This window comes from Squalius cephalus, assembly GCF_949319135.1.
Source record: "Squalius cephalus genome assembly, chromosome: 23".
Lineage (NCBI taxonomy): Eukaryota > Metazoa > Chordata > Actinopteri > Cypriniformes > Leuciscidae > Squalius > Squalius cephalus.
Window position 1 is genome coordinate 32,015,407 of NC_137144.1, and position 16,521 is coordinate 32,031,927.

At 41.6% G+C, this 16,521-nt stretch overlaps 1 protein-coding gene across 3 annotated transcripts in view; it reads left to right on the forward strand.

Annotated features, from left to right (window-relative positions):
• Nucleotides 1-16,521, forward strand: part of cntn1a (contactin 1a) — a 101,290-nt gene that overhangs the window by 20,626 nt on the left and 64,143 nt on the right. The window lies entirely within an intron of this gene.

Sequence of the window (16,521 nt, forward strand, 5' to 3'; positions counted from 1 at the left end):
GGATTTTTTCATCTACCAGTCCCCGTGGCAGGTGAGCCAAAAAGTTAATTTCGGACCCTGGTCTTAGAGAAGCTACAGTAAACACTACATCAATACTGTAATGTTAGTTAGCAGGCGAGCGGAGGCAAAGCTTTGCCATTCAATTACATCATAGCAACTACATAAAGCTTATAATTGGAACTGTTTATAGAAAACACAACTACAAATAATAAGACATGCATACAAGTTGTGATCCACAAAAAAAAGATTGTCCCGGAAAAAAAAAAAACTGCTCCATTTCAGGAGAAGCTTTTGTGCGTATAGCCTGCATCGTGGTTCTGGAAGCTGTTCTTCGTGAAATGTGCCGCGCACAGACAAACATCGGGATTATCATGTTCAGGAACTGTGTTTAAAATACATTTGAACCATTCTAAAACAAATGAGTTGTGGAAAATACATCGTCTCTTTGACAGCAGCAGCTCAAACAGGCCTCGTCTGCTGTTCTGCATATTCCATGGGCCGGGATTATTTAAATGAGGAACATTATGACTTCAACGTATTCCAAACGAACCGTTCCTTGTAGTTCTTGGAAAGTGGATTTTTAAAAATAAAATATCTCCCTTTGGATTGGACTTTGAGCTTTGTAACCTTGCAGATATTTTTTGTGCTCAAACAGCAAAATTACACACTAAATAAAGTTGAAAAAGTGAAAAAGCATAATAGGACCCCTTTAACAATATTTGTATTATTAATAATAATAACATATTTGTAACAATACTTTTATATAAAATGTAATATATTTTAAGTTACAATAATATTATTTTAACAATATTTTGAGTGACAATATTATTAATATTATTTGTAACAATATTTAAGTACAATTTTAATGTAATTTACATTAATATTAATATTATTTTAATTATATTTTACATTTAATTTAAATTTACATTATTAAAATTATTTTTATAATATTTTAATTTAATATAAATAATAATGAAATGCATCTCACTGTCTAAATTCATCAGTTTTTGATAGATTTCAGATCAGACACACTAATGCTGATGATTTCAAAATGATTTATTGATCATCATGAAATGCGCAAGTCAAATATCTCAATATGTACTGGCATTTCTCATTAGATTTAGAAGAGACGTTTGTATTTGTTCATTTCACACACAGTGCAGCAGAGAGAATGTGTTGAGACAGAAGTGTGAGCAGTACATGTGATTTATGCCCGGTTTCACAGACAAGGCTTAAGCATGTTTGAGCTGTTTGTTTGGTCTCCAGATGCACACCAGTAATGTTCTTCTCTAAGGCACGTTTAAAAAACTACTTAAATGGTCTAATCCTGGCTTAATATAAGCTCTGTCTGTGAAACCAGGCCATTGAGACTCCATTTAAACTCTGATGTGTGATTGTTCAGATTCATGAAGTCTGGATGGGTGAATGGCTCTTTCTGTCGTACAGTAGCGCATCTGTGTGTGTGTCAGACGCCAGTGACAGTCACGGCGCCCTGAAGAACGACTTATTGTTGAGATGATGCTTAATTCCTCAAGGACACACACTTCACCACGTCTGACTCTCTCACTCTACGACCAACACCAGCTGAAGACACATGACATGCGTATTTAAACCTGTGTTTGTCTGCTAGAGAGTCTCGTGAGGAGCCTTTGTAGAACGTTAGTTATATATGTCTAACTTTATATCTCCTTAAATAATGTACATTCAGCAATATTCTTTACTATATAGCAAATCTCAACTGCCTGATTCGATTCAAGTTTATTTCTACAGAGCTTTTTACAATACAGTCTTTACAGAAAATGCTTGTTTCAATGTTACATTTAAGGAAGTTTTCTGTGATCAGTCAGAGATAAGTGTGTCAGAGTAACGAGTGTGTCTGAGTAACGAGTGTGTCGGAGTGTGTCTGAGTAACGAGTGTGTCAGTAAAGAGTGTGTCAGAGTAACAAGTGTGTGTCAGAGTAACGAGTGTGTCAGAGTAACAAGTGTGTGTCAGAGTAACAAGTGTGTGTCAGAGTAACGAGTGTGTCAGTAAAGAGTGTGTCAGAGTAACGAGTGTGTCAGAGTAACAAGTGTGTCAGAGTAATGAGTGTATCAGTAAAGAGTGTGTCAGAGTAACAAGTGTGTGTCAGAGTAACAAGTGTGTGTCAGAGTAACGAGTGTGTCAGAGTAACGAGTGCGTCAGAGTAACAAGTGTGTCAGTAACGAGTGTGTCAGAGTAACGAGTGTGTCAGAGTAACAAGTGTGTCAGAGTAACGAGTGTGTCAGAGTAACGAGTGTGTCAGAGTAACGAGTGTGTCGGAGTGTGTCAGAGTAACGAGTGTGTCAGTAAAGAGTGTGTCAGTAAAGAGTGTGTCAGTAACGAGTGTGTCAGAGTAACGAGTGTGTCAGAGTATCGAGTGTGTCGGAGTAACGAGTGTGTCGGAGTAACGAGTGTGTCAGAGTAACGAGTGTGTCAGTAAAGAGTGTGTCAGAGTAACAAGTGTGTCAGAGTAACAAGTGTGTGTCAGAGTAACGAGTGTGTCAGAGTAACGAGTGTGTCAGAGTAACGAGTGTGTCAGTAACGAGTGTGTCAGAGTAACGAGTGTGACAGAGTAACGAGTGTGACAGAGTAACGAGTGTGACAGAGTAACAAGTGTGTGTCAGAGTAACGAGTGTGTCAGTAACGAGTGTGTCAGAGTAACGAGTGTGTCAGTAACGAGTGTGTCAGAGTAACGAGTGTGACAGAGTAACGAGTTGTCAGAGTAACGAGTGTGTCAGAGTAACGAGTGTGTCAGAGTGACGAGTGTGTCAGAGTAACGAGTGTGTCAGAGTACGAGTGTGTCAGAGTGACGAGTGTGTCAGAGTGACGAGTGTGTCAGAGTACGGTGTGTCAGAGTAATGAGTGTGTCAGTAACGAGTGTGTCGGAGTAACGAGTGTGTCAGAGTAACGTGTGTGTCAGAGTAACGAGTGTGTCAAGTTACGAGTGTGTCAGAGTAACGAGTGTGTCAGAGTAACGAGTGTGTCAGAGTAACGTGTGTGTCAGAGTAACGAGTGTGTCAGAGTAACGAGTGTGTCAGTAACGTGTGTGTCAGAGTAACGAGTGTGTCAGAGTAACGAGTGTGTCAGAGTAACGGTGTGTCAGAGTAACGAGTGTGTCAGAGTAACGAGTGTGTCAGAGTAACGTGTGTCAGAGTAACGAGTGTGTCACGAGTGTGTCAGAGTAACGAGTGTGTCAGAGTAACAAGTGTGTCAGAGTAACGAGTGTGTCAGAGTAACGAGTGTGTCAGTAATGTGTGTCAGAGTAACAAGTGTGTCAGTAACGAGTGTGTCAGAGTAACGAGTGTGTCAGAGTAACAAGTGTGTGTCAGAGTAAAGTGTGTCAGAGTAACAAGTGTGTCAGAGTAACGAGTGTGTCAGAGTAACGAGTGTGTCAGAGTAACGAGTGTGTGTCAGAGTAACGAGTGTGTCAGAGTAACGAGTGTGTCAGAGTAACGAGTGACGAGTGTGTCAGTAACGAGTGTGTCAGAGTAACGAGTGTGTCAGTAAGAGTGTGTCAGTAACGAGTGTGGGTACGAGGTGTAGAGAACGAGTGTGTCAGAGTATCGAGTGTGTCAGAGTAACGAGTGTGTCGGAGTAACGAGTGTGTCAGAGTAACGAGTGTGTCAGTAAAGAGTGTGTCAGAGTAACAAGTGTGTCAGAGTAACAAGTGTGTGTCAGAGTAACGAGTGTGTCAGAGTAACGAGTGTGTGTCAGAGTAACGAGTGTGTCAGTAACGAGTAGTGGTCGACCGATATATCGCCGAGGCCGATATATCGGCCGATATTGGAATTTTTTAGATATCGGCATCGGCCGATAAATCTTTCCGTTTGGCCGATATATTTCAAAACAGTTTGTGACTGTGCATTAGCGCTTTTTTCCACTGACGCGAACAGAGCGAGCGTGAATGAACTGAATACACTCGCTCTGCTCCGCCCAGCACCGTAAAACAAGCCACTCAGAAGTGAAGCAGACATCTGACAGACACAGTAAATGACCATTCGCGTTCGCTTTCTAACCTGACGCTACATTGTGTTACACACAAAAACACTCCGGCGTGCAGCAGGAGTCTATTCAAACAGTACCGTGATATGTCAGATCCGCAGCCCAGCGGTAGCTCCAGTGGGGGTCACAGATGTGATATAAACAAATTCAAACAAAACTGAAAACATTTTACCTCACAAACAGTCAAAAATCCTGTGACTGGCTGTTCCTCAGATACGCGTGTTGTTCTCGGGTTACATTTAAACTAGACGCTGTTTTCCAACGGACTCGCGTGCACGGAAAAGCTGGGTCGGTCGCGTCGCATGCATTACAGATCAGTTGGTCGCGTGAGGTGGATGAGAGGAGATAACTATGTAATAATATTACGTTTGAAAATAAATCCTTGAAAATGTTATTCACTATCTACTGTATTTATTTATCCATGATTGGCGTAATATCGTGTGTAGTATACATTTTCATATGTTCATGTATGTCATGCAAATACATGTGATGGCTTGCAACGTTTTAAAGAAACAAACAAGCAAAACTAAACACATAAATCATTATTATTTAAATATACTTGAAGTAAAACAACCTTAAAAAAAGGTTGAACTATTTAAACTATTTTAAAGTAAATAGTGTAAATAAACTATGTGAGATTTATATTTTGTATTGTACATAAAATGTATGTAATTTCACATACTATTTTGTCATTAATTTATGAATATTGTTTCGATTTGTTCATTAATGGTAAATGTTATTTGTAACCTGCAGTAAGCAGCAGTAATTATTTATGTGACTGAAAAAATGACTGTAAATATTAAAGCAGACAAGAAGCTGCACTAAAACTTTATTTATTGAAGTGTTACCTTACCTTTTTGTTTACATTTTAATTTCTTATTAAATATTTTCTATTGCAAAAAGAATTTTGCATAAATAGTATGTACAATAAATGTTCATTTAGTTTCACCAATATTCTTTATGTCTCTCATTTACTGTATTCACATGTATTGTATCGGCCTCATATCGGCCAATCGGCCAGATTGCTTTCTCAATATCGGCATCGGCATCGGCCATTAAAAATCCCATATCGGTCGACCACTAGTAACGAGTGTGTCAGAGTAACGAGTGTGTCAGTAACAAGTGTGTGTCAGAGTAACGAGTGTGTCAGTAACGAGTGTGTCAGAGTAACGAGTGTGTCAGAGTAACGAGTGTGTCAGAGTAACGAGTGTGTCAGTAACGAGTGTGTCAGAGTAACGAGTGTGACAGAGTAACGAGTGTGACAGAGTAACAAGTGTGTGTCAGAGTAACGAGTGTGTCAGTAACGAGTGTGTCAGAGTAACGAGTGTGTCAGTAACGAGTGTGTCAGAGTAACGAGTGTGACAGAGTAACGAGTGTGTCACGAGTGTGTCAGAGTAACGAGTGTGTCAGAGTGACGAGTGTGTCAGAGTGACGAGTGTGTCAGAGTAACGAGTGTGTCAGAGTAACGAGTGTGTCAGAGTAACGAGTGTGTCAGAGTGACGAGTGTGTCAGAGTAACGAGTGTGTCAGAGTGACGAGTGTGTCAGAGTAACGAGTGTGTCAGAGTAATGAGTGTGTCAGTAACGAGTGTGTCGGAGTAACGAGTGTGTCAGAGTAACGTGTGTGTCAGAGTAACGAGTGTGTCAGAGTAACGAGTGTGTCAGAGTAACGAGTGTGTCAGAGTAACGTGTGTGTCAGAGTAACGAGTGTGTCAGAGTAACGAGTGTGTCAGAGTAACGAGTGTGTCAGAGTAACGAGTGTGTCAGAGTAACGTGTGTGTCAGAGTAACGAGTGTGTCAGTAACGTGTGTGTCAGAGTAACGAGTGTGTCAGAGTAACGAGTGTGTCAGAGTAACGAGTGTGTCAGTAACGTGTGTGTCAGAGTAACGAGTGTGTCAGAGTAACGAGTGTGTCAGAGTAACGAGTGTGTCAGAGTAACGTGTGTCAGAGTAACGAGTGTGTCAGAGTAACGAGTGTGTCAGAGTAACGTGTGTCAGAGTAACGAATGTGTCAGAGTAACGAGTGTGTCAGTAACGAGTGTGTCACGAGTGTGTCAGAGTAACGAGTGTGTCAGAGTAACAAGTGTGTCAGAGTAACGAGTGTGTCAGAGTAACGAGTGTGTCAGTAATGTGTGTCAGAGTAACAAGTGTGTCAGTAACGAGTGTGTCAGAGTAACGAGTGTGTCAGAGTAACAAGTGTGTGTCAGAGTAAAGTGTGTCAGAGTAACAAGTGTGTCAGAGTAACGAGTGTGTCAGAGTAACGAGTGTGTCAGAGTAACGAGTGTGTGTCAGAGTAACGAGTGTGTCAGAGTAACGAGTGTGTCAGAGTAACGAGTAACGAGTGTGTCAGTAACGAGTGTGTCAGAGTAACGAGTGTGTCAGAGTAACGAGTAACGAGTGTGTCAGTAACGAGTGTGTCAGAGTAACAAGTGTGTGTCAGAGTAACGAGTGTGTCAGAGTAACGAGTGTCAGAGTAACGAGTGTGTGTGTCAGAGTAACGAGTGTGTCAGAGTAACAAGTGTGTGTCAGAGTAACGAGTGTGTCAGTAACGAGTGTGTCAGTAACGAGTGTGTCAAAGTAACAAGTGTGTCAGTAAAGTGTGTCAGTAAAGTGTGTCAGAGTAACGAGTGTGTCAGAGTAACGAGTGTGTCAGTAACGAGTGTGTCAGAGTAACGAGTGTGTCAGAGTAACGAGTGTGTCAGAGTAACGTGTGTGTCAGAGTAACGAGTGTGTCAGAGTAACGTGTGTGTCAGAGTAACGAGTGTGTCAGAGTAACGAGTGTGTCAGAGTAACGAGTGTGTCAGTAACGAGTGTGTCAGTAACGAGTGTGTCAGAGTAACGAGTGTGTCAGAGTAACGAGTGTGTCAGAGTAACGAGTGTGTCAGAGTAACGAGTGTGTCAGAGTAACGAGTGTGTCAGTAACGAGTGTGTGTCAGAGTAACGAGTGTGTCAGAGTAACGAGTGTGTCAGAGTAACGAGTGTGTGTCAGAGTAACGAGTGTGTCAGAGTAACGAGTGTGTCAGAGTAACGAGTGTGTCAGAGTAACGAGTGTGTCAGAGTAACGAGTGTGTCAGAGTAACGTGTGTCAGAGTAACGTGTGTCAGAGTAACGAGTGTGTCAGAGTAACGAGTGTGTCAGTAACGAGTGTGTCAGAGTAACGAGTGTGTCAGAGTAACGAGTGTGTCAGAGTAACGAGTGTGTGTCAGAGTAACGAGTGTGTCAGAGTAACGAGTGTGTCAGTAACGAGTGTGTCAGAGTAACGAGTGTGTCAGAGTAAAGAGTGTGTCAGAGTAACGAGTGTGTCAGTAACGAGTGTATCAGAGTAACAAGTGTGTCAGAGTAACAAGTGTGTCAAAGTAACGAGTGTGTCAGAGTAACGAGTGTGTCAGAGTAACAAGTGTGTGTCAGAGTAAAGTGTGTCAGAGTAACAAGTGTGTCAGAGTAACGAGTGTGTCAGAGTAACGAGTGTGTGTCAGAGTAACGAGTGTGTCAGAGTAACGAGTGTGTCAGTAAAGAGTGTGTCAGAGTAACGAGTGTGTCAGAGCAACGAGTGTGTCAGTAAAGAGTGTGTCAGAGTAACGAGTGTGTCAGTAAAGAGTGTGTCAGAGTAACGAGTGTGTGTCAGAGTAACGAGTGTGTCAGAGTAACGAGTGTGTCGGAGTAACGAGTGTGTCAGTAACGAGTGTGTCAGAGTAACGAGTGTGTCAGTAACGAGTGTGTCAGTAAAGAGTGTGTCAGAGTAACGAGTGTGTCAGTAAAGAGTGTGTCAGAGTAACGAGTGTGTCAGTAACGAGTGTGTCAGTAAAGAGTGTGTCAGAGTAACGAGTGTGTCAGTAACGAGTGTGTCAGAGTAACGAGTGTGTCAGAGTAACGAGTGTGTCAGTAAAGAGTGTGTCAGAGTAACGAGTGTGTCAGTAAAGAGTGTGTCGGAGTAACGAGTGTGTCAGTAACGAGTGTGTCAGAGTAACGAGTGTGTCAGTAAAGAGTGTGTCGGAGTAACGAGTGTGTCAGTAACGAGTGTGTCAGAGTAACGAGTGTGTCGGAGTAACGAGTGTGTCAGTAACGAGTGTGTCAGAGTAACGAGTGTGTCAGTAACGAGTGTGTCAGTAAAGAGTGTGTCAGAGTAACGAGTGTGTCAGTAAAGAGTGTGTCAGAGTAACGAGTGTGTCAGTAACGAGTGTGTCAGTAAAGAGTGTGTCAGAGTAACGAGTGTGTCAGTAACGAGTGTGTCAGAGTAACGAGTGTGTCAGAGTAACGAGTGTGTCAGTAAAGAGTGTGTCAGTAACGAGTGTGTCAGTAACGAGTGTGTCAGTAACGAGTGTGTCAGAGTAACGAGTGTGTCAGTAACGAGTGTGTCAGAGTAACGAGTGTGTCAGTAAAGAGTGTGTCGGAGTAACGAGTGTGTCAGTAACGAGTGTGTCAGAGTAACGAGTGTGTCGGAGTAACGAGTGTGTCAGTAACGAGTGTGTCAGAGTAACGAGTGTGTCAGAGTAACGTGTGGGCTTCAAAGTATTCATACACTGTATGATTGTTTGTATCATCATTAAATGTAACTATTATCCTCCAGCTGTACTCTGATAAATGTGAATATAAGGCATGAAGACATTAAGATATTATAAACATTAGCGATTTACTATAAACAAATGATTTACTATTAGCTTCTGACCAAGGCTGTTTCTCAATATTAGTTTTACTCGATCTTAGTGCTGCGTTCGATACTATAGATCATACAATACTCTTAGATCGACTACAAAATTATACTGGTGTTCAAGGACAAGCATTAAGCTGGTTCAGATCATACCTATCTGACCGCTACCATTTTGTCTATTTAAATGGAGAAAAATCGATCATAACTCCAGTAAACTATGGAGTGCCGCAGGGATCTGTCTTAGGCCCTCTATTATTCTCAATATATATGCTGCCACTTGGAAATATTATAAGGAAACATGGAATTAGTTTCCATTGTTATGCTGATGACACTCAAATCTATATTTCATCACGGCCGGATGAAAACGCTAAATTATCCAAATTGACAGAGTGTGTTAAAGATATAAAAGATTGGATGACGCTAGGGCTGAACGATATATCGTTATCGTATCTATATCGAGATATGAACTTTCAAGATATTACTATCGAAAAAAGCAACGATATAGACGATATAGATTTCCCCTCTCCGCGCTCGCCCTGCATACAACTCTGGCAGTCACAACAAACATCAGTTTTACGAGTGCCCTTGAAGGCACCGTTAAAGCCAGCGCGCGCACACTACCAGGGACGTGGAAACTATATTGTGAGAGGGGGGGCGGCGTTTCCATGGTGACGCGTCATTGCTTGTCACGTGACACACCGCAGCAGCAACAGCGCTGAATGAATGATGATCTTCCTTTATGTCATTTTTCCTTTTTTATTCAGAATATTCACAAATGTGTTAGCTATGGCATGAAATAGCTGATATTCCGATTGTCAAATACATGCAAGTGGAAGTATATTGTTGTTTAAACACCTTTATAACGATCGCGTTAGTTGAGCTGTATGCGCGATGGGCGCCGCCGTGTTAGTTTGTGCCGCAGACACAGTTCAGAGAATCGGATCTGTTGGATTTACAACCTCTATGTTTACAACACGTGAATTCATCCACTTCTCCCGAGATACTTAAAAGTAAGTGGCTGGTGAACTGGGAATAGAATAGAGTAAACATTGAAGTTACTTACACAATGTGTATCTGATATGAATAAAACGTGTCGAATTATAATGGAAAGGATTATTATTACCTCTTCCATAGACATCAGTGTGTATTTTACAAACTCTAAATGTATTGTTTTTTTAGTTTACGTAGTCATATCGTATTGTATCGATATCGAGATATCTGGCATGAAAATCGAGATATGAAATTTTGTCCATATCGTTCAGCCCTAGATGACGCGCAATTTTCTTTTATTAAATCCAGACAAGACAGAGGTACTAATCATCGGTTCAAAAAACCACCCACAAAATCTCTCACAATACAACTTTAACATAGTAGGATGTCCTGTTACTTTATCCTCTACAGTGAAAGACCTGGGTGTTACACTAGACCCCAACCTGTCTTTTGATAATCATATTTCATATGTTACAAGAACAGCCTTTTTCCACCTTAGAAACATTGCTAAGCTACGTAATATGCTATCAGTTTCTGATGCAGAAAAGTTAGTTCATGCATTCATGACCTCGAGACTAGATTACTGTAATGCTTTATTAGCTGGTTGTCCTGCATCCTCAATAAACAAGATACAGTTAGTCCAAAATGCCGCCGCTAGAGTTCTTACTAGATCAAGAAAATATGATCATATAACACCGATTTTATCATCACTACATTGGTTACCTATAAAGTCACGTATTAACTACAAGGTATTGCTACTGACTTATAAAGCCCTAAACGGCTTAGCTCCCGTCTATTTAACGGATCTTCTATCGCCCTATAATCCATCGCGCTCTTTAAGGTCACTAAATTCGAGGCTTTTGGTCATGCCTAGGATATCCAGATCCACCAAAGGAGGGAGATCATTTTCACATTTAGCACCAAAACTCTGGAATAGCCTTCCTGATACTGTTCGTTGCTCAGACTCGCTCTCCCAGTTTAAAACTAGATTAAAGACGCATCTCTTCAGCCAGGCATTCATATAAAACTTTTAATCTTACAGTTAAATCCGACCTCTAGTTCATAAACGCCAGAGGAGAACTGGCCCCCGACTGAGCCCGGGTTCTCCCAAGGGTTTTTTTTTCTCCATTAGGTCCTGATGGAGTTTTTCGGTTCCTTGCCACTGTTGCCTTTGGCTTGCTCAGTTGGGGATATTTAATTTAATTAATCAATCAACAATACTATTGATCAGCATTACCAAACGTGGACGTTTTCCACTAGAAACAAACATTGATGTATTATTTTAATTTAATACTGTGAAGCTGCTTTGATACAATCTGTATTGTGAAAAGCACTATATAAATAAACTTGACTTGACTTGACTTGATTAGCATTCCTATAAAGCTGCTTTGAAACAGTATATTGTGAAATGCTGCACAAATACATTTAACTTGATTTGATAACTAGATCTTCTCTTACTAATTAAAACAGCGAGAGTGTTTATACAGTAGCCTATCAGAAGATATAGTACAAATATAATCAAGAACACAGTCCGTTTATTCATGTTTTGTGCTATTCACGGTGATGGCAGTGTTTGCTCATGGTGTGTGTGTGTGTGTGTGTGTGTGTGTGTGTGTGTCTCCTTGACCCTGTGTGCTGATGAAATGTGAGAGTTCATTAATGTCATGTTTTGGTGTGTGTGTCCAGTGATGTACAATAAGGCAGTGTTTGAGCTGAAGGCTGTTTCTCGTTCGGTCAGTGACTCAGAGAACATGCTGGAATATTGAGATATTGAGCTGAAGTCTAACACTGGCGTCTCTTCATGATGATCTCTGTTTTCTGCACATGCCGAATGTGATGATAAATGTGGCTTTTATAAAATGAAAATCACTTCATCCTCCCAAGATTCCCAGCTTTCCTTCCTTCTTTTCTTCTTGTTGATGGTGAGTCTTCGGACAGAAGCATCACTGTGTTTAATGTGTGCTATAGTTTAGATGTGGTGTATTAGATATGTGATGTGTTCATGTTCACCTGGAGTGATCCTGGATGATTCGGTGATGTTTCGTCTGTCGTGTTCGTTCAGAGCGACGATGAAAGCCGTGACCCAAATCTGCAGCTCTCTGAAAGACTCTGAACACAATACAGCAAAACGCCTCAAACGCTCAGACTAATGGGTCAGTTTGAGCGGGAACTAGGACACGCTGATACTTCATGCCTTCCTTGGGGATCGAACCCGTGACCTTCATTCAATTCAGTTCATAGAACCACATATAACAGACACATTTGCAGTCGAAACCCCTTCATGAGAGTTCTCACATAGCGTTAGACAGATGTGATTTTAGCCTAACTCTGAAAGTAGCTGGTGATCTAGTAGAGAGGGGGAGATCGTTCCGAAGTTCTGGACCCGCTCGTGAGAAAGCTCTATCGCTCTTATGTTTGTATTTGGACACATAGAAGAAGCTGATGATCTCCAGGATCTGGGGGAGTATATACTGACAACATGTTGGACATGGACATATGTGCCTGATTGTAAAGAGCCTTAAGAACAAGTATGAGAATCTCATTGAAATTAATAGCGGCGTAACAGGGTCATATTTTTTGGCAGATTTGATCATCCTAGCCGCTGCGTTCTGGACTTTCTGTAAGCGGGCTAGTGATTTAGCATCAATACCCAAAAAAAGAAGTGTTATAATAGTCCATTCGTGTGAAGACCAAAGCTGTAAAACTGGTCTGGAATCAAAATCTGGAACTGCTAAAAATGGTTTTGTCTTTGCTAAAAGACGTAAATTTCAAACTCTTTGCAGACATCCAAGCCATGATGTCTTGTGGACATGCTAATAAAGCATCACTTGAGTTTGTATTTGACTGTCTCACTGGCACAGAAATCTGAGTATCATCCACATAACCATGAAATGCTACATGGTATTTTCGGAAGATAGATCAGAGTTAACATATAACGGAGCAAGGACTGACCCTTGTGGGATCTTACTTGATCTCAGTCCATATGGCTGACTATGAGATTTTAATTGAGTGTTTAGAAAACTGGGTTGGTCTGAGGGACAATGTCCTGAAATGGGTTAAATCTTACAGGACATTACCCTTCAGACCAAACCAGGTTTCTAAACACTTAATTAAAATCTCATGGTCCACCATATGGAAAGCTGCACTGAGTTCAAGTAAGATCAACATGACATTTTCTCCTTTGTCCACTGATAGAAAGATGTGATTAACGGCTTGAGCAACACTGTGTTATCGCATGACTATAGTCCTGACTGAAGAGGCTCAACTATTCAAATCAATGTAATATCAGTTTGTAATTGTTTAAAAACCACATATGAAATATGATTTTCGAAAGACAAGCCCAGTTCTTTAACGGTAGAGGATGAAGTTACAGTACATCCGTCTATATGCAAATTATATTACAAGAGATTCTGTGCACGGGTTTGTGGTCCGAGAAGTAATACATCAGTCTTAAAACATTACAGGTCATCCAATATTTTATATCTTTAACACACTCTGTTAACTTGGATAATACAGATATGTTGTTGATGTGTCAAAGCCTGACTGTGTTTTACCCATCATGCACCTGAGTGCTGGAGTTGCTGATGAACGTCGCTCACAGCAGGGTTTCTCTTCAGCGTCCCACAGTTAATCTGATCTCTCCTGATCTCAGATACGCCCCGTCCAGGGACAGTGAGCTCGAGATCTGGGACACACACACACACACACACACACTCACACTGAGCTGTGATTCTGAGGCCTCGTGGGACGCCAGACGGGAATGATGATGTGTTTCAGGGTGTCACACTCACTGCGGTGTTACTGTGCTTTACAGCGCTGCACGATTAATCACAATTTACATGTAATCGCACTTAAACCTGTTTGGCTTATCACGATTATGAACTGGCAAAGGCTGAGATTATTAGTTATGTGCAGCGTGTCAGTGACGTACGGCTCAGTAAACACTGCATCTCAAAGCACTGAGTTTGAGTCGCTTATAACGTGCGTGTGTGTGTGTGTGTGTGTGTGTGTGTGTGTGTGTGTGTGTGTGTGTGTGTGTGTGTGTGTGTGTGTGTGTGTGTGTGTGTGTGTGTGTGTGCGGCTGTATAACGTGCATCTGAAAAAGCAACACGCATCAAACATCTCTCCAAACACGAGATGCATTTATAAACCTCTTGTCCAACAAAAGACAACATTAATAACACGCTTTTCCTCCAGACTCACTTCATAAGGACAGCTGAGCTCCTCCTGTGAGACGACGAGCTTCTGACGCAGAATAAGAAGAAATGAAGCACTCGTGGTTTAGTGAATGGGTTAGGGTTAGCCCTCGTGGTTTAGTGAATGGGTTAGGGTTAGCCCTCGTGGTTTAGTGAATGGGTTAGGGTTAGCACTCGTGGTTTAGTGAATGGGTTAGGGTTAGCACTCGTGGTTTAGTGAATGGGTTAGGGTTAGCACTCGTGGTTTAGTGAATGGGTTAGGGTTAGCACTCGTGGTTTAGTGAATGGGTTAGGGTTAGCACTCGTGGTTTAGTGAATGGGTTAGGGTTAGCCCTCGTGGTTTAGTGAATGGGTTAGGGTTAGCACTCGTGGTTTAGGGAATGGGTTAGGGTTAGCACTCGTGGTTTAGTGAATGGGTTAGGGTTAGCACTCGTGGTTTAGGGAATGGGTTAGGGTTAGCACTCGTGGTTTAGTGAATGGGTTAGGGTTAGCACTCGTGGTTTAGGGAATGGGTTAGGGTTAGCACTCGTGGTTTAGTGAATGGGTTAGGGTTAGCACTCGTGGTTTAGTGAATGGGTTAGGGTTAGCACTCGTGGTTTAGTGAATGGGTTAGGGTTAGCACTCGTGGTTTAGTGAATGGGTTAGGGTTAGCACTCGTGGTTTAGGGAATGGGTTAGGGTTAGCACTCGTGGTTTAGTGAATGGGTTAGGGTTAGCACTCGTGGTTTAGTGAATGGGTTAGGGTTAGCACTCGTGGTTTAGTGAATGGGTTAGGGTTAGCACTCGTGGTTTAGGGAATGTGGAGAGGATACTGTAGAGTTTGTGCAGCTCATCATCACATCAGTCTTTGTGGTTGAACTTTAATCTAACGTGAGAATTCCCTCGTGAAAATAAGTGCATTTAACTGTATTGAATGTGCACTTCAGATCTAAAAAATGTATTTCTAAAATACTTTGTTTGCAGATAATATATGAATCAAATAGAGAGTCCCTTGTATGACTGTGTCTTAACTTGACCCTTGACCCCTGTGTGTACAGTAGTGTGTGTTTGTGCTGTAAAGGCTCAACATTAGCATGTGTGTCTGGTGAATCATGAATGTGTCTATTCTGTGGCGGTGACGTGATGATCTGGATGACGATGTCACGTCCAGCGCTGACTGTCTGTAGTCTCGAGTGTGTGTGTGTGTGTGTGTGTGTGTGTGACCGATAATAATTCCTGACCTCATGTATTGGTGTGTTTTCCTCAGCTAAGCGTTTCTCATTGATCTGCTGGTTCCTGCCTGTTCAATGCTGTTATTATTCAGCTGAAATTGGCTGTTTATTCTTTGAGTTTGAACACAAAGCACTTGAACACGCTGAATCAACACACAAACAACATTGAGCTTCAGATGAAGGTCATCAGCTCCTGGTGTGGGTCGTGACGCCTGGAGACGAGCGTTTATGAGCCGCGAGTCAGTGTTATATTCAGCACAAACATCACGGACACATTAAACTGAGCGAAACACATTTATAATGTTACAAAAGATTCTACTTCAAATAAACGCTGTTCTTTTGAACTTTCTATTCATCAAAGAATCCAGAAGAATAAAATGTATCAGTTTCCACAGAAATCTGAAGCAGCTCAACTGTGTTCAACACTGATAATAATCATAAGTGTTTCTTGATCATCAATCCTCATATTAGAGTGATTTCTGGAGGATCATGTGACACTGAAGACTGGAGTAATGATGCTGAACATTCAGCTTTGATCACAGGAATAAATTACACTTTACTAGATATTCACATAGAAAACAACTGTTTGACATTGCAATAATATTTCATTATTTTATTGTATTTTTGATTAAATAAATGTGGCCTTGGTGAGCAGAAATTGTTTGTCCATACAAATGGTGTTTGGGAAGAGCACGTTCAGATGATCTACTCAGTCAGTGCGATTGGAGGATATTCCTCGACAGTCTTTTCCACAGTCTTCACCCAACCCCCCCCCCAACCTCTCACTCCCAATTATTCCTATCCCAGCCATGGATATGGGGAGTCCTCTGGATCCGGGCCACCTTCCCCCGGACAGCTAATTATTCTAATTATAATCTAATTATTTGTGTGAACTCGTGAAATGAATGTCAGTGAGGTTCAATGTTGTTTGGTTCCAAATCTAGCAGGTTTAAGTGACACGAGGAGGGCAAGTAAATACTGTGTGTGTGTGTGTGTGTGTGTGTGTGTGTGTGTGTGTGTGTGTGTGTGTGTGTGTGTGTGTGTGTGTGTGTGTGTGTTGTCAGTGCACAGATCTCCATCCGCCTCTAATGGAATCATCAGCGACTCCATCAGGAAGCAGAAACAATCCGCTGGAATAATGTGGAAAGATGTGATGATCCCGGAGCCAGTGATGGATGCATGTTTGTGCATAAACAATCAATAGCATGATGTCATTTACTGATATTACGTTACATCGACACCTAAACACCGTGGTGTACCTCTCTGTAGATACCACAGTATATCTCTGCTTGAGCTCGTCACAGTTAATGGATTCTGGCACTGATCCGTTTGCGTCTCCATAATACTGAGAGCCAGTCTGAGAGCGAGCGTGATGTTATTGAGATCTCTATACGAGACACACACGAGATCATAAGAAACATCTGACATTTCATGTCTGCAGGAGAAACAGTTGAGATGT